Source organism: Mytilus galloprovincialis, chromosome 14 (assembly GCF_965363235.1).
Source record: "Mytilus galloprovincialis chromosome 14, xbMytGall1.hap1.1, whole genome shotgun sequence".
In the NCBI taxonomy this organism is placed as follows: Eukaryota; Metazoa; Mollusca; class Bivalvia; order Mytilida; family Mytilidae; genus Mytilus; species Mytilus galloprovincialis.
Window position 1 is genome coordinate 36,661,296 of NC_134851.1, and position 27,985 is coordinate 36,689,280.

Here is a 27,985-nt window from a genome sequence, read left to right on the forward strand (position 1 = left end):
TTTAGTAATAAATTAACATTACTTAACTATTGTAAATTAAGAAATTATTGCATCCATCTAGTATAATAGGGATTTTGTCATTTTTGACTAAAATGCAATTTTAATTTTTATGATTTTGAAAAAAATCCTGTCCAATATTCATATAAAATATTTCAAAATGCGAGTTTAATTAAATTATTGCGTTTACAAGAATGTCTCATTTTTCACAATAATAAACACGAAATAATTAATGATTATACAGTATGCCAATTTAAAAGAACACTGGGGAGAGAGAAATTGTTTTCCTTCTGTCAAAAAAATCCTTTTTTCTTAAATTACATGTTTTAATTTATACAAGACTAGTCCTTTTAATTATATTTACTTGACCTTGAAATAGTTGGAGCTGATCAAACTTAATTTTAGTAAGTAATCTGAGCAATGATTTTTTTTATTTTGGTGTTTTAACGCCACTTTTAAGCACCACATTTAGGCCAGTTTTTATTGGTGGAGGAAGCCGTAGTTCCCAGGGAGAAAATCACTGACCTTCGATAGGAAAACTGACAATCCAAGTCATTTATTGCGAACCCTATGATAGTTTTCCATAGATTCACCTGCAAGTTACCTGTCCATTTAAACTTTTGGCAGTTCTTTTATAATGTCCCATCTAACAAATACAACAGGTATTGTTCTCTGTATAGTTTATTCAATGGGACCTTTAAATTTCTTCCAAAACTATCATAGGGTTCGCAATAAGATTGGAGTTGAGTGCACCCGCATGAGTGGGTTTCGAACTCACAACCACAGTGTTGACTGGCAAGTGATTTTAGTAGTAGCTACTTAGACCACTCGGCCACAGAGGCCCTATCTGAGCAATGAGGAAGTATAATTGAGTGAGTGAGTTTGTTTCAGGTTTAACTTGAAACTGGTCGACACAAGTAAAATAAAATCGTAATTTTGTATGCCCCAGCTTACGATTTCAAGTTTTTTATGCTTTCTGTCACCGAGTGGCCTTTGTGTGCTTTGGGTGTCAATATGTGTCTGTACTGAAACCCTTTTTAAAGTTTTTTTGGTTAATTGATAGTCTATAAGACACTTGATGTCAAATCAATTTAGAAGTCAGTACACATGTTCAACATATAAACTTTTTTTTAAAATGCCAGTCTGCAGTTTTGTCACGGTTTTAACAGTGTGGACTGAACATAAAAATGTTATACTGGTTAACCAGTACAATGTACATTTTCAGGTTAAAGTTTTGGTTATGGTAGCTATATATATATAGTTTACCATCAAGTCAATTTCACACAAACTTTTAAACTAAGTACTGTAAATTCAGAAATTATTTCGAAAAAATGAAAAAAACAAGAATGTGTCCATAGTACACGGATGCCCCACTCGCACTATCATTTTCTATGTTCAGTGGACCGTGAAATTGGGGTCAAAATTATAATTTGGAATTAAAATTAGAAAGATCATATCATAGGGAACATGTGTACTAAGTTTCAAGTTGATGTAACTTTAACTTCATCAAAAACTACCTTGACCAAAAACTTTAACCTGAACTTCGCACTATCATTTTCTATGTTCAGTGGACCATGAAATTGGGGTCAAAACTATAATTTGGCATTAGAATTAGAAAGATCATATCATGGGGAACATGTGTACTAAGTTTCAAGTTGATTGGACTTCAACTTCTTCAAAAACTACCTTGACCAAAAACTTTAACCTGAAGCGAACGGACGGACGGACGCACAGACGTTGATAGACGCACGGACGAACGGGGGCACAGACCAGAAAACATAATGCCCCTCTACTATCGTAGGTGGGGCATAAAAATGAATTAATATCGCAATAATAATAACTCACATTCGTATATCTTATAAATATATCTGTCTGCAGATTATTGTCCTGAAATCACAATCATTAATCTTGCATTTTTGTCCATTTCCAAAAAGCACATTTACAGTACCCAAACTCATCATGATGTAAAATATTAAAATTTATGACATAATATTTTGTTTGCACCTAATTTTAGAGTTCATTGACATAGAATAATAAAAGATTGAGCAGAGCATCATGTCCCATGGACACACATTCTATTTTTTAAATATTTTAATAATTCAACATTGTGCAAGATTCAATGAAATTCTTTCTTTAACCACAATTGTATGTGTGTTAAGGAAATGGGATTGGAAACCTTAATCCTCCTCACTTGATGTATAGCATCAAATTGTCCTTAAAAGATTATAAAATGAAATGAAATCTGACCATTATAATAATATGCAAATCTTAATAATAACTTTACTTTTGACTCAATTCATCAATTGTTTTGGTGTTTTGGATTATAAATTCAAAGATTGATAATTCATAATCTAAATAACCATTTATAAAAACAGCGAATAAATGTTGACCTCTATAAAAATTGTGCCTCTCATACTTTCAGGTATACAATTGCCTTTGCTATTATTTCAGTGTCCTATAAATGCTGTCTTATTGTTTATTTAACACAAAGTAGTGGCGGATCAAGAGGGGGGGGGGGGATTCGGGGGGTTGGAAACCCTCTTTTTTTTGGACGATCAATGCATTTGAATGGGGACATATAGTTGGAACCCCCCCTTTATCCTGGGTTGGGAACCCCCCTTTTTAAAATGGCTTGATCTGCCCCTGCAAAGACACTTTTCGCACAGATTATTTTGTATTCAACAAAGAGATAGCCCAACAAATGACACAGAACATTCCATTAAAGAGGAGAGTCAGTCTCTCTATACAGCAGTTCCATCAATGCATTATCGACACAAAAGGCACATTTCACATAATTCATAGCATAAAATTGAGAATTGAAATGGGGAATAACAGTCAAAGAGACAACAACCTGACCAAAAAACAGAAATCAGCCAAAGGCCACCAATGGGTCTTCAACACAGCGAGAAAATTCTGCATCCAGTTTCTTTGAAACTCTCTGTATCAATCCGTCTATTCTTTTTGAAGTCACATTGCACCTGAGAGATTTACAAAAGGCTGTAAATTACAAATGGGCATTTTACTGCACCAGTAAATTCACAGTGCAACAGAAACACCGAAAGAAAAGGCACATTTCAAAGTATACACAGTTCATAGTCAAATTTGAAGAAATATGAAGCAGGACTAGAAAATGGGCTTTCGGAGGGGAAAAAACACACCAAAGACAGCTTTTTAAATGTTTTCTTAAATGCAATGAATGAAAACCTAATTCATACCTGAACATGAACTTTATAATCCCTGGTAAAAAATTGACAATAAAATATTTGTACATATGTATTAACCCTCAAGACAAATGATAAACAGTGTACAATAAAATTATGACATTTTTGTCATTTTAACTGTAATTTTACAATTTATTAATATTCTATAACGATATAGTAAATCTTATCAAAATCACAGAGTGAAAAAAAAGACGTTTATTTGCTTTCTACAAGCGGTGTAATACAGATGGATTTTTGATGACTTCAATAGTTTTTTAAAACGAAAAAAATGTCCAAGGATGTTTGAAGGTGACTTTTTATTGCATGATTTGTTTAAATCAAAATTCTTTGTAAGAAGTTATCACACCTTTTCATCCAATGAAAACGGACCTACCACTAAACACTCATGCAAGAATTTGAAATAGAATTTACGGTGTAGGGTTGGTTCCTTATAATTTTTTACTGTTTATGATAGAGGCGTCTTCAAAAATAGTCATGTATTAACAATGAAACAATTGTAACTGAAGAGATTTCAAAGAACCATAACTCTTGAATAGAAAATCTCAAATACATTGAAACTTAATTCTATATGGTATCTGACACTGTTAGTCACTGTATACAAATTTCAAAAGACAACATGCATGAGTAAGCATGAACTACAAATCTCAGGTCCATATATATATATATATATATATATATATATATATATATGCATTTATCATATATATGAAGCTTATAATATGTGGGGCCCTCTTGCCTGTGAACCCTGCCCAAACTCTCTAAATCCAACTCAGCCCCTATACTGTTAAAGAAATATAAAAGGATGTGATTGGCCTCCACTCTATAAAAGTATTTTGATGCTTATGATGATTGCTAAGGAAATATTCCTTAACTGGTCGTAAGAGTATAGAAACCAAATGACTGCATGAGGTCGTATACCTCAACATTTCTTAGGCCAAATAAAAATATATGTGTGGTTCCAGTAACCCTACCGTCCCTAATTTTTCGGCTTAAAAATAGCCTACCCTAAAGATTTTATTGTCATTTTTCATTAAGCACTGTTAAAGTCAGAATGTTGCTCCCATAGACTCAATGTAAAAAAAAACATAAAATAAAAAAAAAATCCCTACCTACCTACCCTAACTTTTTTTCAGATGTAACTGGAACCACACATACTTTTTTATTTGGCCTTATCATATATTCAGTTATAACTTATAATCCAATAGAGCTACACAAAAAATATAATTCAAATTTTAAACCATGAAATTGGTACATAAATTTTATATAAATTTTATATAAATTTTAATTCTCTTATAAGTATCATTATAAATGTTATGTAAACAGGTAGACCGTATTATTGATATGATGTCTCAAACATTTTATGGTTAACCAATCATATCATACATGTACTTTGTCATTGTTAAATTATATAAACAAGAGTGCATATCCAGGCTGAAATGTTTCACCTGTTTTACAGCATGTTAAGAGTAAGACTTTGATTAGCTTGTTTGCTTTGTTTGAATATTGCACATACATGACATATGTAATTGGAATGATGTCCAATTGAATTTAAATATAATAATAACAGGTTTAACTATGCTCATCTATATTGTTTGCAGAATGAATGAATGATTTTGATGTCAATCTTAATTACAATGCTTAAATTCATTTTAAGGTGGTACCCAACACCTTCACTAAAATTAATTTTGGTTCGTTTAATTTTCATAAAATTTTGACAAAGTATTTAATTTGACCCTTTAACAAAATTATAAATATTTCAAAAAATTTGAACCAACCGTTTTATCAGAAAAATTGCACTGGTTATATAGCAATTTCACAAACACTAAATTTGATCATTTAAAAGCTTAATATTGCCTTAACAACACAAAGTAATTAAAACGTTTAGTTGATTTTACAGAGTTATCTCCCTGTAGTGTTAAGTACCACCTTAAGATAACATAATATTTCATATTCTATTTGAGGTAAAGTCAGTTAGCATAATTAAGGGATGCAATGTTATCAATCTAAAATGATCTACAAGAGGTAAATATAGGAACAATCATATCCTCTTTTCCCAGTTCATTAAACAGAAAACCAATTTGTTAGGTGTCATAATCATATAGGATGCATGCAGCTTACTTTAAACTCTAAACCTTACTTGTGAAAAAGAATAACAGACACTGTTTTGTAAATGTCTTTGAAATATATTTACAATAACACAAGACAACTATACAAACAAGAGTCACAGGCTAAAATGTCTCTTACCAGGCTTACTGATCATGATTGTATTTACAGAGTCTTGGCAAACACCTAATGGCAAGCTGTAAAAGGCCTCAAATGACTAGTGTAAAATCTCAAACAGGAAAACCTACAAGTACAGCAGATTTTTTTCTGCTGCTCAGATAGCAACTGCAAGCCAAAGCAGTTTGCAATCATGCACAACAGATTTTGATCTGTTTTACTTGTAGCATCTGTAGAACTGATAACTTGTAAACATGTGTTAATGCACAGTTCAATTGCCAAAACACCCATCTTTTGTTGATAAACAATTATAATAGAATGATTTCTTAAACAGCTAATTGATAACTAATTCATTATTTCTATCTATCATCACCTTGAAGGATATGAATGTATTTTGTGTCTTTCTATCTACTGTGTTTCATAATTTCCTTGAGAGCTTGAGAAATGTTACTCAATTTGTGAACCAAGATGATCCCAGTAATAAGGGTAAAGAGGCAGCCCCCCCCCCCCCCTTCATTCCCCTTTACCCGAAAAAAGACATTAACAGACTCTCCAGCTTCCACAACACCTGTGACTGTCTGAACAAAGATGAGATCACAAACATCAAAGACATGGAGACTTTGTAAAAAACAAAAGAGATGGAGGTGGCTTAGATGTGTCCTAAACAAGAACAAGAAAAGCAAAGACCATAGAACAGTGGATGAAACCAGTCGTTTCCCTTTGTGCCATCAGACTTAACAAGGACTATAAGTCAGTCAACTGACAACAGTTGATGTACTATCTAAAATATGCAAGCAGCCCCCTCCTCCATTTTCCCCCTCCAAAAATATCTAAAAATTTGAGTTTCACTGACAATATTAAACCCATTATTTACATGTTTAGAAATAGGTAATGGATGTTAATACATGATCATTGTGAATTTACCTACCTGTAGTCTACTCAATATCCTTTTACCTTAAGTAGGTTGTATTGCATGTATAACAACAATCCTACATATACAGGGGGATAAACAAATCACTTTTAAATATCTACATATCAATTTCTGTGACTAATCCAGCTGGCTGATCGAAAAGCTGTTTAAAAAATTATTCATTTTTCATATTCATAAATTTGCTTTCATTTAAATCTTATTTTACTTTTTTCACTGGTCAAAAAGCTGTTTTAAAAAATATTTATGTTTCATATTTTAAAATTTGTGTAGGTTAGATTTGATTTGATTTCATTTTATTAAATCTAATTTACATTTTTTACAGGTCAAAAAGCTGTTTTAAAAAATATTTATATTGCATATTTGTAAACTTCTGGAAATAGTTTCACAAAAAAATCCTACATGTGAAGCTAATCGTAATTCTGACACAGTTCAGTATACTTTGGATCAATTTTAGTTGTAACATTTTAAGTGAAACTTATTCCTGTTTTTATTTCATTTCAAATCTATTTTACTTTTAAATATTCATTGTTTTATTATTATTTTAATTCAATGTGCCTATTTAAGAAATGAAAATAAATTTTGAAAAGATTGACTCTGTATTCTTACAATTTTAATCTTTTATCAAAATTAACTACAGTTGAATTAAGTGTTAATTTAGACATCAACCTAATGAAATATTGACATTACAAGGTCAAAGTATGATTTAACAATCCCAACCTTCATTTTGTGGTCATAAATCTTGTGTTAAAATTTCATAGATTTCTATTTACTTATACTTAAGTTATTGTGCAAAAAAATAAGAAAATACTTATTTTAGACCTTTTTTTGGCCCCTAATTCCTAAACTGTTGGGACCAAAACTCGGTAAATCAATCCCAACCTTCCTTTTGTGGTCATAAACCTTATGTTAAAATTTCATAGATTTCTGTTTACTTATACTAAAGTTATTGTCCGAAAACCAAATGTCTTTGGACGATGACGACGCCAACATCATACCAATATACGACCAAAAAATTTACAATTTTTGCGGTCGTATATAAATAACAGACAATTTTTAATGGAATTACTGTCTTTTTTTAAATGAGACGAAAAAATAATTGATGAAAAATGATAAAATTTACTTTACCAAACATACTTTTCATATCCTCAAAGTGAAATTCTTAACTATATACATTATTGCATAAGTTCGTTCTAATCTTAAATAGATACAATTTTCATTTTAATTTCTTACCTGACAAAAATATAAATAAGAATTTTAAAAATCTCTTTGATTCAATAATCCATAAAATTCACCTTTTCATGAAATAAACAAGGATGACGAGCAGCAAATTTAACTTATGAAATGTACATTGAATACATTTCAAGTAAATATGCAAAAAATGTAAGATACAGGTGAAAACTATCAGGTGTTTGATGGCTCGTTAGCATGCAGAAGTATTTCTCTTAGACTAATCTTTTTACTTTTTAGCTTCTTATGGGTGTAGATATAACAGTGATTGAGTGGTTTGTTTAATCCTAATGTAATCAGTGTTCTTACTTATAATTACTGTTTAATAGGTTATAGTTATGTAATAAGTCTAACTGTCAAAACGGACTTTTAAGCAAGCCATTCTGAATGTGCATGTCCCTGGTTAGGGACCTGAACTAGGGACCTGTTATTCAGCCGTAATTGTTTGTTGCTGTATATCGATGTATAATTAAGTAGCTAAAAAGTAAAAACATTTTTTAGTATTAAAATACTTCTACATGCTAACTAGCTATCAAACACAAATAATATTACAAATTTCCTAAATAATATAGAGATGTCTTAATTACCTACTTGTGCTATGAATCAAATAAATTAGTCCAATTTCAGCTAACTGATTAACAATATATTCACCTTGTGAAAAATTCCTAAAACTGAAATGCTTTTGGAACCTGTACATTAATCTGTAGGGTATTTTGGGTGAAAAATAATCACTACTAAAAAGGGATATCCTGATTTTACAAAATCAAAATTTATTCTTCTTTCAAAAATTGTAACAACTAACAAATCCCATTGTTGAATCACTATTTACAAATGACATGATGAGACAGCTCTTTTAAGAGATATATACATGTATAAGTGCAAACAAAGACTGTATATATAATTATAATCACATTCTAATAATACTATTAAATAAATCTTTTCTATCTACCCATTTATTCCTTAGGTACATGTATCACGCTTTAAGATCTTATATATTGATTTCACTTTAACAGCAAATGCTATCATCAAATTTATCATTCATAGAAATTAATATCATCAAATTAATCATTCAGTCTATAACTTCCAAGCCAAGGCCTTAATTCCTAGGGAAATACATTTAAAAGCTTAGTTCATTCATTTGAAATACATCCTTCTCTTCATGCCACAAAATAGCAAGCTATGACATTAATGTTGAGATTAGTTTAAAATTTCTATCATTTAGTGACTATATACTCATGAGTGACTGTAACTGGTCCTCATACCCATGATTCAAAACATCACCATGAAAATAACCTGCTTTTCCTCAATTGTTTATAAGAGAATTTAAAATCTGTAGTTTAATGGTGTTTAAACATAAGGTTTTGTAACTATTTATATTTGCCACTGGACATTAAGCAACCAACGACATGAACAATCAATCTTTCTCAGTTACAAGACTATTTCTAAATAAAATTATCAATAATAATTGCCATAGAAAAGTAAACTGCTTTAATCTCATTTTTGAGGAATTAAAGTCTGAAGCTCCAGTGTATGAATGTCCTAATCTCAATATATGGTGTTAAACAGACCAACTGAGTTTTTCGATTCATTTATTTTTTTTGTTGGTTATTCTTATCAATGAAACTAAAAGTTTTAAATCTGATTGTCTCAATTTCAATTTCACTGACCATTACCAATATATATATATAACAAATTTACAGAATGAAAAATTCTGATCATGAAAGAAAAAAATATAATATACTGAAAATGTCTATACAAGGGAGATAACTCAAATTAGCTAAAATTAACTGGACAAAATTACCTTTAAAATCATAAAACTTTAGGATTCAAGTCTTAATTTAACAAGGTCAGTAACTGTTTGTTAGCAAAGGCTGCAATATTTCAACAGTAAATGATGAAATCAGAGATATTGGAAAACACTTTGATTCAAGTTCACATAAAATTTAAAAAAAAATGGAAATTGGGAATATGTCAAAAAGACAACCAAAGAGCAGATACATGTGCAAACCTTTACAGACATCCTCAGGTCACTTGTGTTTACCATTCCCAAGGCAACTTTTACCCCTAAATATCAACAAACTTTGCTACTCATATTTGAAATTTGTACATGTAAAAATTACGCCATTATAATAAAATTATATATAACTAGTATATTTATATATATGTAATGAAAAAGCATCAGTTTATGTTCACTTGGTCATGGTTAATTGTTTTTAATTGGAGAAGCAGACATTTTCTTGACTGATCATCAATATTTATTTAGCCTTTTTTACTTTCAAGTTTTTATATCAAAGAAGAAGAGGAATTTATAATTTCCTATAAAAAGGTTATCTGAAGGATTTTTTTTTTCAGGGGAGGAGGGGAGATACCTCATTAACAAAATGATTGAGACAGTTACTTATAATAATGATACAAGTATTATTTCAGTGTCCATAACAAAATAGAGCAAGAAATTCATGCATCTTCCGACTACCTAATGAGAACACTGATAAACCAAGAAACTTTTATTCCTTGCAATTATTACAGTGAGTTGACTGTTAGTGTTGCTCTCCACCAATTGCAATTCATTCAAAATTTTGACCAAATTGCAATTTGTTTTATAAAATCAAATTGTTTAACTGGTCAGAAATTTGAACCAACTGCTGTAGAAAACCACAGCCAAGTCATGAAAGTGCAAGTTGATAAAATAAAACATACTTACAATCCTATAAGACTTTTACTCGATCCACTTTAATGATGTTGTGACAAAATTAGTTTATCAGTTTGTATAGTTATATTATATATATTCATTTCCATGCTGAAGGGGAATTGTTTATTTTGAATTGCTATTAAATTGTCCAAACTAAGCTTTCATATAGTTTTTCTTTCTAAAAGTATTCTATATTTATAAGAATCAGACATTATGTGAATTAAAACATTTCATATTCAGTAAAATATGTGTAAAATTGCAATATATGTTTGTAGGAAGTTTCCATGGGGGAGATAATAACTTTTCTTTCAAAAAGTCTTTATTCAAAAGAATAATATTTTAGGTTATCTCCCCTGAAAACTTATCAATAGCATATTGTTATTTCACACATATTTTACTGAATATATGATGTTTTATTTAAAATGATATCTGATTCTTATAAATATAGAATACTTTTACACTGCCGACACTCGGCTAACTGAGAGTTTGGTCGGTTAATCTAAATTGAGTATGCGGCTATATCGGTGGTTGGTCTGTTAATCGGGTTGGCTAAAGTCTGTTAATCAGGTGTTATCGAGAAAATCATTGCAAGGTCAGTATGTTTCATTGTATAACATTTTAATTATATTTATATCATAAAAACTATTCATGTCTGACAAAACGATTTGGAGTACTGAATCCAGTGGTGTAATTATTTTTTTTCTAGCTTCAATAAACGATCTATAAAATGAAAAGGCGAGTTACTCATCAGTAAATTTATACACATTTTACACACACAAAATGTACACAAAAATGACAAGTTGGTTGAGTTTACTTGCATGCAATATTTTGAACATCGAAAAAAGACAGGCATTATGTTTGTTTACCATGCATATTAACATCAATATGTAAAAAATCTACACGAAAAACTGTATTTTGGTGACTTAAATCAATTTTTGATAAAAATGTGGTCTGTTAATGGGGTCGGATGTATAAAACTCGGTCTGTTAATTGGTCTGTTAAGAGTTATGATTGACATTACAAGCATAATTTAATTGCTATATGGGGTGTTATCTGAATAAAGGGATAGACTCAAGATTAGTGGCTAGAATATATGGAAACAACACATGAACAATGAAACATAAGTTTAGACAATGGAATCTGAAAATTGATAGAAATGGTTTCAAAAAGTGTAATATCAAAGTAATATTAATTTCAAAAGAAAATACATACCGGAAATAAACTCCTCATAGATACCAGGATTGAAATTTTATATTTACGCCTTATATTTACGCCAGACACGCGTTTCGTCTACGAAAAACTCATGAGTGACGAAAAAAATGTTAAAAAGGCCAAATAAAATACGTAGCTGAAAAGCATTGAGGAAACACAACTATAAATACCGGTGTCACACATCAGCGTATAGCACTGGCGTGTTCAAAATCATTTACGCTGCCAATACGCTAGTAATTTTGGATGCATTTAACCTGTCAATCATATTTGTAACATGTGCAAAACGAGCTTTAAGCGTGTATTGGGCGTACTTGAAACGTATGTTGGCGTATGTTGTATGTTTTTTTTATGCTGCATACAAATTTCCTGGGATTGTAGCGTTCATCATACGTATTTACTTTCCTTCTTTGGCTAGAGGAATAGGGGGAGGGTTGATATCTCATAAACATGTTTATCCCCGACGCAATTTTGCGCCTGTCCCAAGTAAGGAGCCTCTGGCCTTTGTTAGTCTTGTGTGATCTAGTATACATATTTTAAGGGGCCAGCTGAAGGACGCCTACGGGTGCGGGAGTTTCTCTCTACATTGAAGATCCATTGGTGGCCTTGGCCTGCTCTATGGTCAGGTTGTTATCGCTTTGAAACATTCCCCATTTCACTACAAACCATTAAAGTCTGAAATGGCCTATATCTGTACTCGACTGTACTGATTTTTACTCGACCAGTCTGAATTGGTCTGACTTTTACTTGACATTACTCGACCCCAGTCTGAACCATACTTGACTGTACTGAATCGTACTTGACCCTTATCTTTGCCGTTGAAAATAGTCTGAATTATTACTCGACCAGTCTGAAACAGTCTTAACCCATTCTCGACATGTACTCGACCTATTTTTCCAGTCTAAACCATACTTAACCAAAGGTCTGAACAATACTCGACCAGTCTTAACCATACTAGACCAAAAAAACTCTACTTTTTTGACTGTTAAAATAAATTTCTTTTCAACTGACATATATAACAACAGCCAACAAGAAATTAACCCTATAAAAGAAATATATCTCTGATTATATTTAGGATAAAAAAAAATATTATATATAACTTATATCAAAAAGGGTTAAAATTAAATAAATAAATAAAATTGTTTTCTGATTAGTGGTGAAATATAAAGAAACCAATATAAAGTATAACCTCTGCTTGGGGGCAAACTCATAAATAAGATCACACCTGGTCAGATGTATTAATTTCTAAATAACATTGATTCAAAATTGCAACATCCTGTTGAAATTAAATAACAAGGCCTTTCGAATATACATGTATGTACTAGATAAGTAATACACGAATTTAAGAAAATAGGGCTTTCTTTTTACCTGTAAAACACACTTGTACTGAGGTAATTAGAACATATTTTAAAAAGTGCTTTATGTATGCCATGTTAATTTGACAAAAATATACTTAAATTAATTGAAATTTTTTTTTACTCTTACTTTGGAACACATTTCTTTTATAAAAAGGTTATCAAGGATTGCTATGGAAATTCTATTATCATGATTATATTAAATTCTTGGTTTAATAGAACAAAACAATTAAGCTCTCATTTTTTTAAAATTTATTAAGTTGTTTTATATACTATTTTATATAAATCTTAATAAAAAAAACATTCACTGCATTATTACCTGAACTCAACTGACACCATAAATCTATACTAGGCTTAAGTTAATGGTGAAAATAGTCCAACTACCATAAAATATTTCCGAAATATTCATAAAATTTTGAATAATATTGAAAATATTAGTCACAATTCATTTTTTTAGATTATTTGATCAGCTTGTCTTATTTGTATTTTAAAAGTTTATATATATTATTATGTAAGTGTTGATTAATATCGAGTTGAAGTTATATTATGATTGATTATAATTGTGAAATTTTAATTTCAATACTATATTGAATACATTTTTAATTTCAAGTTGTTGTTCAAATTTCATTTTTATTAAAAAAATATCCTAAATTGATAAAATTCAGTTGATAGATACAAAGAATAGGTCTAGGTTGGTTAAGACTTTGTCGAGTATGGTTCAGACTAGGTCGAGTATGGTTCAGACTAGGTCGAGTACGGTTCAGACTAGGTCGAGTAAAGTTGAGACTAGGTCGAGTACGGTTCAGACTCGTATAAAATGGTTAATTACTGGTCAAGTACACATTCAGACTGTTAAGTATGGTTCAGACTACAGTCGAGTATTATCAAGTAAATCTCAGACAAATTCAGGCTGGTCGAGTAAAAATCAGTACAGTCGAGTACAGATATAGGCCATTTCAGACATTTAATGGTTCGTAGTGTTTCCTTTCTCAATTTTACCTTTGTATTTCGACGTACTACAAACTTATGCAACGCGCTTTGAACGATTGCTAAGCGTTCCTATGGCATGCAACTAACATATACCGACTTTGTCCATTTTCTCTGTACGTTTGGTGCACGCCGGTCTATACGCCAATGTGTGACGCCGGCATAAGGTAATCTATTCCTGAGGTAGAAAAGCCTTAGTATTTCAAAGAAAACGCATGGAATTTAACCAGCTGCATTGCAACACATGACAGATTCATAGATGTTACAGACTTTGAACAGACAAAAAAAAAATAAGGCTGATTGATAACTGGCCTAAATAATAAAATAAGAAATAAAATTAAAATAAAAGTTCTCTTTCTATAAGGATACTGTTGCACCGTATTGTAATTTTTTCGTCACAAGTACATCTCATTTTTTTCAACGTGAAAATATAAACTAAAGGTAGTAAGACTATTGTCGTGGCTAAATAACTCTTAACTGACACGATTTAAATTGTCCAACCCATTAACAGACTGTATTCCCCTAATATTCATTAAAATGTGGTATTACTCAACTTATATAACAATTATGAAATATTTATCAATGGCAATTATTTTTTTAGAACCAAAGTACTATTTTGTGTCCTTTAAATCATATATAAAAATGTTTTTTAGCCTTTTATCCAAAATATTGCTATGCGTACAAGCATAAAAACCACATACTTGCGAGACGCCTTTTTGTTTTACTTAAAACTGCGCAGGCTATGCATTTTTTTTACTGGTGGAAAATGTTCTATGATAGATATCATTTTGTCAGACACTTTTCTTTTTTTGATGTGGTTCTCATAATATGGCAAAAATCTGTATATTTAACAGAGTTTAATATTAAATTGTGAGTTTTACTCTTAACAGACGTATAACCAACCCGATTAACAGACCAACCACCGATATAGCCGCATACTCAATATAGATTAACCGACCAAACTCTCAGTTAGTCGAATGTCGGCCGTGTTTTAGAAAGAAAAACTATATGAAAGCTTAGTTTAGACAATTTTATAGCAATTCAAAATAAACAGTTCCTCTTCAGCATGGAAATGGCTATAATATAACTATACAAACTGATAAACTAATTTTGTCACAACATCATTAAAGTGGAGTTAAAGTCTTATAGGATTGTAAGTATGTTTTATTTTATCACCTTGCACTTTCACATTTTGACTGAACAATTTGTTCAATACTCTGACCAGTTGAACAATTTGGTTTAATAAAACAAATTGCAATTTGGTCAAAATTTTGAATGAGTTGCAATTGGTGGAGAGCAACACTAACAGTCAACTCACTGTAATATAACAAATAATTTTTTACAAAACCCTAAACATTTAAAGGTACAATTTGTAGGTTTGAACAACAGCAAAAATATATCTAAAACAATACAAAAAAACAACACCACCAGCTTTCTTACCTTTTCCTGAATGCTTTCTCTCATAATTTCCCAAACAAGTTATTCCATATGGTGTAACACCACTAATTCAGGCCCGGCCAGAAAGCACATACCAGAAAGTAGTACATATTTAACACAAAATAGTTCCTAGGCATGAGTGTAACTTTCAAAATATGTAGAATATTTAGGTATTTTTGGTATCAAATGAAAGCTGAAGGACTGGTGATCATTGTAGAACACTTTTGGACTTTCAATTTTGAATATTAAAAAAACTGCATCAAATTTTAAAAAGAGGGTACATTTTGTCTGTTTGTCAGATCTGAAGTACCTGTTTGTGTACATCCGAAGTTCTGGGAACCAGTTCTTTCTTATATGCATTTAAAGGTATGTAGATTTTGTCAGTACAAGACACCATAAAGTGTTGCTTTGCAATGCAATGATTGCCACTTTATTTGAACTTAAAACAAAAGAGGTGTGCCTGCTTGAAACGGAGGAATTTAACATAGAAAGCAATGGGACCATGAATTAGTGGTGTACTTCCATATGGTTTATACCCAACCCCCATAATAGTATAATATATAATTGATAGGAATTTACAATACTGGGTTTGATACAACAACAAATACTGTAAATACAAATTTTAGTGATGTTTTTATCACAAAAATACACAAAAATAAAAAAAACAGAGTTCTCAAAAAGTGGTTATGGGAAGGTTTTGACCACCAAAACAATTTTGGTATTTTGCAAATAAAAGTACTAGTGATTACCAGCAGATTTTCTTTCAATGACCATCAGGAAAAAACAGATTTCGAAAAAACTTCTCTGAAAACTTACATTTTAAACTTTTTTTATTGCTTTATAATTTGTATAAAGCAGTTGCAATAGTTAAATTAACATGTTTGTCTATTGAAGTAAATGTACAACATTCACATAAATAAAAGCACTCACAAATTTCTGATTTCAACCGCAAAATGACACCTGCAATCTACGAAATGTACGACACCAACTAACTTACCTTTATCCAGATCATTGCCTTCAGCCATTGACTTCACCGTCAAATTTATTCCAATTTTCATTTCCAATCACATTAGGAACAATTAACATTTAATTAGTTTCTATAGCAACCACAGAAAATGCCAAATAATTTAATGATATAACAAGAAGCTAAATGCTATATGTCAAATTAATTGAATAACCAGAAGCGTCAATTGAGTATAAACTAATTTCTTATGAAATAATCGCTTCATTAATAACAATTACGTTCGTTTCATTTTTATAATAGATAATGCTGATTTTTCTTTTAAGTCTATAATTTCATTTTCAGATTCATCAAGCTGACTGAAGACACGCCAAGGTGAAATAGGTATGCATGTGTTAAAAAGACATTTAAAAGTTATAAAATATACATATACATATGATATACTAATTAAATACTCCCTAGTGAAAATTCTTCCAATATTAAAATCTTAAATCTATTTCTTATTGATTTTTTCAAATGCTAAGCTAACTGTTGTAGAAACTGAGCTGTGATTTTCAATTTGACTTCTGCGTCTTTAAAAACTGTAATCATGGTAATATAAACTGTAAATGAATGTTTTTTACCAGTCTTGTTATTTTCATTCATTTCATTCTGTAATGTTTTCAAATGTCATTATTTGTTTATTATATGCTTAACACTACTTTTAGCATCCCCAGCTTTCATGGCAGCCAGTTTTATTGATGGAGAAAGCTCAAGTACCAAATTAAAAGAATACCAATGACCTTCGCTGTCATTGAGAAATGTCTATTAATGTATTTAGGAAATAAATAAATTTCATTGCTATACATGAACAGCATTTAAAGATCTACATATAGATGGAACTTATGGAAGACCTCATGAGATGGATGGACAAATTAGTGATTAAATGTCCAGTGGAAAAAATTACATGAATATTACAAGTGATATAAATATGAACCTTTCTTTGTACTTGACTGGAAAATTGAACTTATGTGTTTAAATTCACTTGGTTTCCTGATTTTTAAACTGTCTTATGACTTTTTTTTCTGACAAATATTTTCAGTTATGAAGAGGATGAATTACAACGATTGATAACTGCACCAGCAACTAACAGTATACATGGTATAATGAACTTTTTATCTGTGTGAAAATTACTAGAAAATTCAATCAGTGCTTTCCATACAATTCTGCTATTTTCAATCTAATGTCGTTACCCATTCAGACCTATAACAATAAATGAATTACCTGATCATTTTGCTAGTAACTGCATCCTAATGTCTTATTTTCTACCTGCAAATATAAGAAACATATCATTAAAGCTACATCATTTAACATGTTTAAGAAGTAAATCAATTATAAAAGATTCATTTACCACCAGAGTCACACAGACAGTGATAGATTTTATAAAAATATATAATTATGCAAAAGTATGTAGTACAAATAGTATACTGGTTCACTAGTCATGCTAGTTCTTATGTTTAGTAACTAGCTTATTCCTCAGTATTTTTATTGTTTCAGTATGGGATTAAGGTGGCTGGGGCCTATTCGAAGTTTCTATCAGAAGTGCCGTATTTTTAGTTATTTTATTCTTTACAGAAAGTGAATCAAATTTGTCGAAAAAAAATAGGGGGTCACGGACCATTTAAGCTCAAAATTTTACTTTTAAAGAGGTATGTAAAAGGGACCATTTTTCAATGAAATGATAGGGAAAATAGAGGTGTTGACATATTTTTATCAGAATATCAAAAAAACGTTCTATGACACTTGGTCCAAAACTGTAATTTTAAAAGCTGAACTATAGCTTCAAAAAATGAGCAAATAAAAAACATAGGTCACGGATAAGGAAAAAAACATATTTTGCCTTAAAACCCAAATTTTGGCGGGAAAGTGGTGAAAATGGGTGAAATGTCATTTTGTCCCTTTAACAGATACGGATAATAACGAAAATATTCTATTAGTTACATAACTACAATGATTTAACATTTCTAATCAATCAAAATATTTTTAAAAAATATATCGAATTTACGACAAATACTTTTGTAATTCATGCGTGAAATTATGCGCAGTCGAATAGTCCCGAGCCACCTTAAGCAGTATTTAGAATATTCTTCTTTCTTCTAAGTACTTTTTAAAATACAGTCCACAGAATGTGCTAAACCATTGGACAAGAAGCCTAATAATTCAAGCTCTATTCATATAAGAATAATAAGCCATGATAAAGCTTATTTTAAGTTATCCTCCAAAATAATTTTTTAGAAGCACATTTGCATTCTAAGGTACATGTAGGACAGATTCTATGACAAGATCTTGTTATTTTGTTGTTTAAGTTGTAGATTCATAGATGTTTATCTCCAAATATTTTTATTTATATATATATATGCAAATTATATTTACAAATATAGAGGCTTTTAATTCTTCACAGTATAAACATGATAAAATGGTCATCTATTGGTCATTTTATGACAATTTGGGTGTCATTTTGTATATGCAAATGTTTCTTGGGTTATTTTGGATGTGTCCTTAAACAATCTTAATAGCTCTTAACATGCTTAAGAAGATTTCAACTTCAAAGACAACCAGTTGTCCAAAGTGTCAATTGGTCATATTGTGGTCATCTTGTGGTCCAGTATTAAAGTCAATAAATGTCAGAAGTACATAGACAAATATGTTAAGTAGGTGTAAAGTAACATGTATCATAAAATAAAGTAATGAATACTAATTATGCATACATGTACATCATGTACATGTACCATGTGTACAAATAAGAAAGTATTATTTTGCAGATTGAGGAAAACAAAGATTTATTTGTGGATTGTGGAACAAATTATTTCACAAATACAAATGTACATGATATTGTATGTTAGTCGTTATAACAAAAACTGAATAAAATTTTATATTGGAATGGAAATCATCAGCATAATTCTGGTTATTTAAAATGTGAATTCGAACTTATCAATGCAATCAAAATTAAAATTTAAATGAATCATTTTGCTTGAACTGTGATGTAGCTTCGATAGTCTGTTGTCTGTTGAATACTTATATAAATGTACATGTACATGTAGGAGGATAAAATTTAAAGGTATATCGCCCTTGAAACCTGTGAAAGTGAGTTCAAGTAGCTCTCTGTGCAAACATAATTTACTTTTTTACACACAAAATCCTGTTTTTCAGTGGTTGTCATTAATTAGTTGTTCGAATTTTCTGTCATACAAAATCAGACATGTAAATGCTTTTTAGTTTAATATATATTTATAAGGTTATACCTGGGATTGAAGTTAACTGAAAATATTGACATGGTAGACCAAGCCCACAGCTGTAATTTAGGTAGCCAATATACAAACTTCTATACAAAATAAATTTGATATATGTCCAAGGGACACAGATGATGGCCCCTGTGCTTGCATATAAACTTACAAAGGCACAATACATGTATATATATATATAACTCAAGAACCGAAAAAGTGAACATATACATTTTCACTCTAGTATTGTTTCACACTTTGCCATCATGCTATGCAGATCTCTATATCACATATACATGTAGTCTACTATGGGTTTTGGTCATTGTGATAAGGTCAAGTATGATGACCTGTATAGTTGTTAATATACATGTATATAATAATCCTTCAGGCTTGTTGTGGGTAGTAATCTCATTCCTCCACATAAACATAATTATATATAATGGGTATATAATGGGTAATTCAGAAAATGTAAAAGAACTCGCATTAAAATAAATTTAATCCTAAGAGAATTTGGGGGGCAAGAGAGAATTTGTCTTAAAAGTTATTTTTAGTGAATATATGTACAGGAACACAATGAATAAAAATCATTTTTAATGAAACCTATACATAGAAAGTATCTTAAACTTTGTGATGAATTTTACAAATCTTTGATCTTCAAAATATTCATTCAGTACCCACTACAACTTCATATTTATACATTGTACAATCAAATGCGTAAAATATTTATAGGTCAAATCGCCGCGCTTGACACATTTATAAACACCTTCTAAATCATTTAGTTTCTTTTTTTGTCAATTCATTATTCGTTTCCACAACAATTTACAAACAGATCTTTTCTTTCTTTAAATTGTAATAATATACCTTACTTACCTGTAAATATATATATATATAACAAAGATAGATATCAAAATCGTTTAGTATACCATACACTTTGAAAATTTCTTCACAAATGAAATTTTAATATTAAAATCCAATAAAAAAGTTTTAGATATAATATACAACCACAATAAATTAACCTTTACTGACATTAAATTTCAGACCAGTAGAATGTTCTCCGACTACTATAACTGGGCGTTAAGTTTGTTTACATTAAAGTTCATATTTGATCATCACTTGTACGACATCTACCCACATACGGACAATGTAAATAAAATTTCACTTACAATCATTTGATCCCAAAAGATACCCTCTAAATTTTAATTGTTTGGAAATAAAGTTGGAGTCGATCTCAAAAGATACCCTCTTAATTTTCATTGTTCTGAAATAAAGGGTGGAGTCGATCTCAAAATATACCCTCTTAATTTTAATTGTTTGGAAATAAAATTTGGAGTCAGTTCATACTGCACTGTCCTAAGACTCAATTATATATCTTGGACATATCTATAAAATGTTGAGTGTCAACAAAGATTTAAATTTTAGAAATGGAAAATCTAGTCTGTATTACAAAATGTATATGATTCACATTTATCACAATAAAATTATATAATAGAAATCCACCCATCTTAACATATTAAATCAAATTTTGATCCAAAAAGATATGTATACCCTTTTAATTTTAACTGCTTGGAAATAAAGTTGGAGTCTATCTCAAAATGTACCCTCTTAATTTTAATTGATTGGAAATAAAATTTAGAGTCAGTTCATAGTCTGCAGTTCAATACTGTCCTAAGACTCAATTATATATCTTGGACATATTTATAAAATTTTTAGTGTCAACAAAGATTTAAATTATAGAAATGGAAAATTTAAATCTAGTCTGTATTTTATGATTCACAATTATCACAATAAAATTTGTAATAGAAATCCACCCATTCCACCCCAAAAGATACCCTTTTAATTTTAATTGTTTGGAAATATAAGTTGGAGTTGGTATAGATTGTACATAAAATGCAGGTCAACATAGTCAATGTATGTAAGACTCAATTACATATATATCTTGGACATACATGTATTTATAAAATATAGGGTGTCGACAACAAAAGATTTAAATTTTTAAAATCGAAAATCTAGTCAGTATTTTATGATTCACATTTACCACAATAAATTTTTAAATAGGAATCCACCCATCTTAACATATTCAATCAGATGGGTAAAATATTGTCATGTGATGCATATTAAAATATTGTCAAGTGATGTATATTTTTTGAATGATTGACTTGCAAGAATTTATATTTATCAACATCAATAATAAATAATCACTTGAGATTTACATTTTTTAAAAAGAAAATTCTGACCGAATTTTTATAATTCATTTCCAACCATTTAACTTTACTACAAATCTGTGTCAATTTTTATACAGTCAAACCAGTATAAAAAGGTCACTTTTGTTAACAGAGAAAACGGACTTTATACATATGTACGAGAGATGACCTCTAAACTGAGGTCTAAAATGCATAGGTATAACAAAAGCTTAGAAGAACAAGAACAGGTTAACTTATTACAAGGTTTTCCCTAAAATAGGTTACCTTTATAACAGGTTAAGATGGGTTAAGAGGTGACCTTTGAATTGAAGTCTAAAAAGCATCAGTCAGTGGTACATGTATTACAGCTGAGCAGGACAAGAACAGAGTGACTTATCTATTTTATTACATGATTATATGAATATAAAAAAGAAGATGTGATATGATTGCCAATGAGACAATTGTCCCCAAGAGACCAAAATGACACAGACATAATTAACAACTATAGGTCTATGCACGGCCTTCAACAATGAGCAAAGCCCATACCGCATAGTCAGCTATAAAAGGCCCCGATATGACAATGCAAAACAATTCAAACGAGAAAACTAACGGTCTTATTGAAGCAGGTTTGATGGTACACATGTACATGTACATACAAATATAAGATGAAATTAAATGTTACTCAGGTAACATTGATTGTTGGTTGCTTATTGTTCAGTGGCAAATATTTCATACATGTTCAAGAAGAGTATCTGAATACAGGAATGTACACTTTAATAGTTCTTCATGTACATAATCCATCAGACTAGAGTTCATAATAACAACCTTATCAACATGATCAATCTACTATCATCATTTAAAACCTGATTACAGATGAGATCAAATTTCTGAAATCGGAAATTTCTAATACTGGTTACTGTAATTGTTGTAAAAATGATGAAAATGCATGATGTGATTTCGTGAAATGATGTATGTCATTACTCAGATATCAAAATTAAGAAGAGTGCAAACGCTAAAATGTCTATAGCAGCCTTCTTACTGACCATTGATTTTATTTTGAAAGTCTTCAAGATTATAAGGGTTTAACTAAAAGCATTGCAGGAACTCAGGTCTTCAAGCCAAGAAATTGAATAAGCCGGCGCCAGAGTACATGTACCCAGAGAAAACCACTAACATATATACATTTTTTTGTACATTGTACATGTAGCAGGAAAGTTGTCAATCCTAGTCATCTAAGACAGATTGAGATCAGAGATGAAAGCACCTTGCCATTAGAAGATATTGAATCCTAAAAAGCAGTGTGTACAAGTTTAGAAGACAACTGAAGCCCATTATGGGTAATATATATATTCTCTGTGTGCAGGATCTTGCTTATTGAAGACCCATTGTTGACCTTGGGCTGTTTTCTGCTCTTTGGTTCAATGGGTTGCCTCTTTGACACATTTTCATTCTCATTTTATATGTGTATATTATTTTACTAACAATGAGCTTGAGAAACTTATAATACTTTTACATGTATAATATGTAAACACAACATGAATGAAGATAACATACAGTTCAGTTCATATGAGGACTTCCTCTTAACATGCTCAAACTTAATTGAACTCATAGTAAAAGATAAATTAGGGAAAGTATTTTAATGAAAGATAACATACATGTAGGTAACTAAGGTTGTTCATGTTGTTGGAAAGTTAAAGATAAATAAAATATGAATGACTTCCTGACTAAATATTGTGTTGTTATATATACATTTAAAATTGGTATTTTCCAAACTTATTTAATAAATTAACATGATTAAAGGAACATTTTGACTTAACATGCAAATAGATGTAGTAAAAGGTGAAGTAAAACTTTTATAACTGTGAGATTCAACATGTTCAAGATAAAATTGAACACTGTCTTTAGTAAAACAAATCAGTATTTATATATTACATGAAATAATTGTAAATTACATTATGCCTGCAACTTTTACTTTTTAATTTATAATAAGAGCAACTCGATACAAAAATTCAAAAGATCTTCAGAGGACAACATATATTTGGGGACCATTTATTGCCTCTGTGGATTGAAAAAATTAAATCCCTTTTTTTAATATTTAATTTTTTAATTTCCCAAAATGAAGTGGCCTACTAAGATTATCTCCCTTTGACCATAAGTCATACATATAAGGTACAATTTCTTTCTTATAGTTAAACAGACCTTCCTGAGAGCAGGGTTTAAACTCACAGATTTTGTGTTGACAAGCTAGTGATCACTGTTAATTTATATGAACTACTGGTACATGTACTTGTAGCTGATGTCATTCTTTAAATACATGTATGATTTATTTTGTTTATAATATGTCATGTACATGTATGTGTGCACTACGTACTTAAGGAGGTAGACCTAGGTTAAGGGAAATAACTCTTAAAATCATCAGTACGTTTGAGTCAGCCATTTTCATAAATATGTTCTAAGCTTCTAGGATACAAAGATTATTTCGAATCTGTTTCAGGTAAATGCTTAAAATTCATTGACAATACTTGACTGTTACAAACGCATAACTGATTTAAAGAGTTATCTCCCTGAACCAAGGTCTACCCCCTTAAGTCTTAACAATGAGCAAGAAAAGTTATAACTCATTAGACTTCATATGAAACCACAATGAACATGATGAATCAAGATAACAAGCAGTACATTTGTAGACACATGTACATGTATGAGGACCTGTAATGTATTAGATACATGTACATGTATGAGGACCTGTAATGTATTAGATACATGTACATGTATGAGGACCTGTAATGTATTAGATACACTTGTAAAATTTATAATCGACTCAAAAGATAAATCCAGGAAAGTATTGTTATTGAACATGTTGAAGATAGCACAGGTCCTTGTGGAGTTAAATTTGATAATAAATTGCATCCCAACTCTGGCCATAATCATTGATAATCTCTCTGGCAATTTTGAAAATCACTACAGCTGTAAATCTTGCAGGTTGAAAATCTATGACCCTCAGATCACTCGCCTCAATGATGATTTCATGGCAAAATTAATATTTGGTCTTGAAATTTAAAAGCAAAATTTCATCTCATAGTACAGCCGAAATAAAAAAAGCCTCAGTATTATGATGTCCTACATACAAGAAGGTGTAACAGCTAAAAGTACAATAGCCTTTCAGATCATGTCATCTTTATTATTTGGGCTATAAGTAGGTTGCAATGTGTCTTCTTAAAAAAACGTAAATAAATACATGTATACACAGCCCCTATAGATCAGTCATGTCAGTATGATCAGCATGAATATTCTGACAAGTTGCAAAGTTGTGCATGATAGATTTTTCATATAACTGTCTTTTGACTTTTTCAACAGGTTACCTACTCTTTGATAGGACATCTGGTACTTGGTCAAGTAAGAGCAACCTAAAGCATTTTTAAAGGAAGTAAAATGAAACTTTAAATTGGTACAAATTTGGGGGAAAATCAACTGTTTTCTGTGTTCTATACACATCAAAATAATCGGAAAACAGTAAACTTTCCCCAATATTGCACCAATTATAATATATGTTTGATTTTACTTCTTTTTGGTTGCATTTACCTGACCTAGTACCAGGATGTCCTACCACAGATAAGGCAACCTGTCGAAAAATTATATAATCCGGAGTCAAAGTCGGTTATATGCCAATGTATGAAAAAAGTCAATTAAAACTGGTAAAAGTGTTCAATAGGCCACATAATTATAGCATCTTTATTTAGCTAATTGGGGGAGTTTTTAGATTGGGTTCGAAATATTACAAAACTTGAAAGTACGGGAAACCTAAGCATGTTTCCAAACTTCTGTTCTGTTTCATTGATGTGTTCTCTTGTGTTTGTTCATGCATTTTCACCACCATTATGAAAATCTACCTCTATTTAATAAGGCTACAATGATTGCAAAGGAGCCTATAATTTGTTACAAATTATGCAGCCTATGCATCACTTGCTGTTGAGACCAGGAACAGCAAGGAACCCATGTAGATAATTTGTGTCATGATTTAATACATCATAGCCCTTTGTTTCTATACTAATGTCTGAATATTAATCAATAAGTAAAAAGTGCAATTTATATAGCAGCTGGGACTAAATAACAAGACACAGCGACATGTTTTTGTCCGTCATCACATTTGACAGTATGTACAACACTAACAGTACATAATCATGATAATATTTCAGTCAGACAACAAAGAATATAAATAATGTTTATAAGTGAGGCTTGCTTACTTTCACTTTTCAAAACTTCTTAAAAGTCATTCTCACCTGTTCAGTTGAAATTAAAGTTGATTTGTCGCGATTGTTAATCCATCAAAATAACCGGAAGTGTAACTGGTAACAGATGAACTGATTTCCGATTTCCCGCGGATTTGAAATCAGCTACTATCCCATTCGGATTTCGAAAATTTCACAAGTTTAAAATAAATGCATTTATAAGATTTTTGATAATTTCAATGTCTACAAACAGATGTAGAAACAAAACAATGTCCTTGTATAATAAGTCTTCGATTGGATAGACAAACTTCGATATAGTAAACAGTAAAACCAGGGACTAAATTAAATGTTTAAAGTTATAGTAGTCCCCTTATTGTATATCTAAAGCACAGGGACTGGGTGAGCAGATTAAAATTTTGTTAATCAATGTTTTTTATATTTTTTTTAGTACTTCCTGTCTATTTGTATTATTTCCGTATACTGAATTTATATAAGCCTAAAGTTAGGTTTTTTTCAGTATACGGATATGAATAGTAAAGTGCACATTGCTAGAAAACAAAGAAATATCGATGACATCGTCAAATACGTTAATAAAGTAATACAAATAGACCGGAAATACTAAAAGAAAATATAAAAAAACATTGATTAACAAAATTTTAATCTGCTAACCGAGTCCCTGTGATCTAAAGTACTGGTAAAACCCAACTCCGAATAAAAAAAAAACGGGCATGGCTTTTGATTATGTGATTACTAGGCCCTGTTTTAGTGATTATTTGATTAATTTACCAAATATTTCATGATTATTTTATTATCTAATAAATTGATTGCATTTTTGATATATATGATTACCGAGTTTTAAGAAGAAGAAAATCGGAAGATAAGAGATCTATTTTAAACAAGTACTGTAAATTCAGAAATTATTGCGATGTTTTTATTATTGCGAAAAATGCGACAGGCTTATAATCGCAATAATTTAAACTCGCGATTTGGAAATATTTTATATGAATCAAACAGGATTTTTTTTTTATGTCGCAAAAATTAAAATCGCATTATAGCCTAAAATGAATAAATTGCAATAATAAATGCACGCAATATTTTCTGAATTTACAGTAATAGCTTTTCCCAAAAGCTAGACGTCTTTTAGCTAATAAAATTGAAAAGTGTATGCAAAATTATAAAAGGATAGTACAATTTTACTTGTGTTTAAGGATTATAATGTGTCAACACTGGGATGATAGGGGTGATCTGTCACAACTCGAGTCTTAATCGTTTGTATCTTCTTTTTTTTTTATATAGATAAATTTTGTTGTTGTGTGTTTACTTCTATGTGCTAGAAAAATGTGGCGCTTTCGACTAAATGTTGTTCATTCATTTATAGTAGAGACACATAATACAAACAGTCAAGGTTGAAGATTGAATGATCGTAAACTAATCGATACATTTTAATATCTGCAATTAAAACCATTGTCGTAATTTGTAAAAAAAAGAGAAAAAAAAAACTATTGTGGATTCATTAATATTTGTTGGATATCAACTTTCGTGGATTTTGTAGGTACAAGGGAACCACGAATTGCAAATTTTCTAATAGAATGTTTGCAGACTTTGTCAAAACAGACTCTGGCCAAAACCACGAAATAAAATATCCACGAATATGGAAGTTTTCCTCAAACCACGAAAGTGGTACCCACGAAAATAAATGAATCCACAGTATGGTGAAATAGCGTAACCTTGCATGATATATATGTGTAGACATACTAATTGTAAAAAAAAATATTGACTTATGTGGTTTTATTTCTTTTTACCAGAGACATATAGGTAAAAGAAAGCGCACAAATGAATGTGGTCTAAGAATTCTAAAATACATTTACCTATATATACTCTAATATCCAAAATCTAAAATAAGTTAGAATCAGCATTTCAAAGAACTCAAAAAAAATAATTTTTAATTTTTTGATTTTGGACCGTTTGGACGTCAATAAGGACTAGTTTATTAACAGGACATAAAATCCAAAATCTAAATACAGATCACAGTTACAGTAGATCCAGCATATCAAAGAACCACAAGAATTAAAAAAATTGGTTTAA

The 27,985-nt window shown here is 30.3% G+C and overlaps 1 protein-coding gene and 1 long non-coding RNA gene across 2 annotated transcripts in view; one reads left to right on the top strand and one right to left on the bottom strand.

The window, feature by feature from the left end:
• LOC143058418 (uncharacterized) overlaps window positions 1-26,032 on the bottom strand; it is a 100,182-nt gene extending 74,150 nt beyond the window's left edge. Inside the window, exons 1-2 of the mRNA XM_076231910.1 lie at window positions 25,952-26,032; window positions 17,498-17,542 (exon numbers count right to left, since the gene is read on the bottom strand). The gene's annotated coding sequence lies outside the window, so the exon portion shown is untranslated. The remainder of the gene's footprint in view (window positions 1-17,497; window positions 17,543-25,951) is intronic.
• Window positions 16,576-17,505, top strand: LOC143058419 (uncharacterized). Its single transcript, XR_012973052.1, has 2 exons — window positions 16,576-16,618; window positions 17,316-17,505. It is a non-coding gene; the product is annotated as an uncharacterized LOC143058419 (long non-coding RNA).
• Window positions 26,033-27,985: the final 1,953 nt, after the last annotated feature.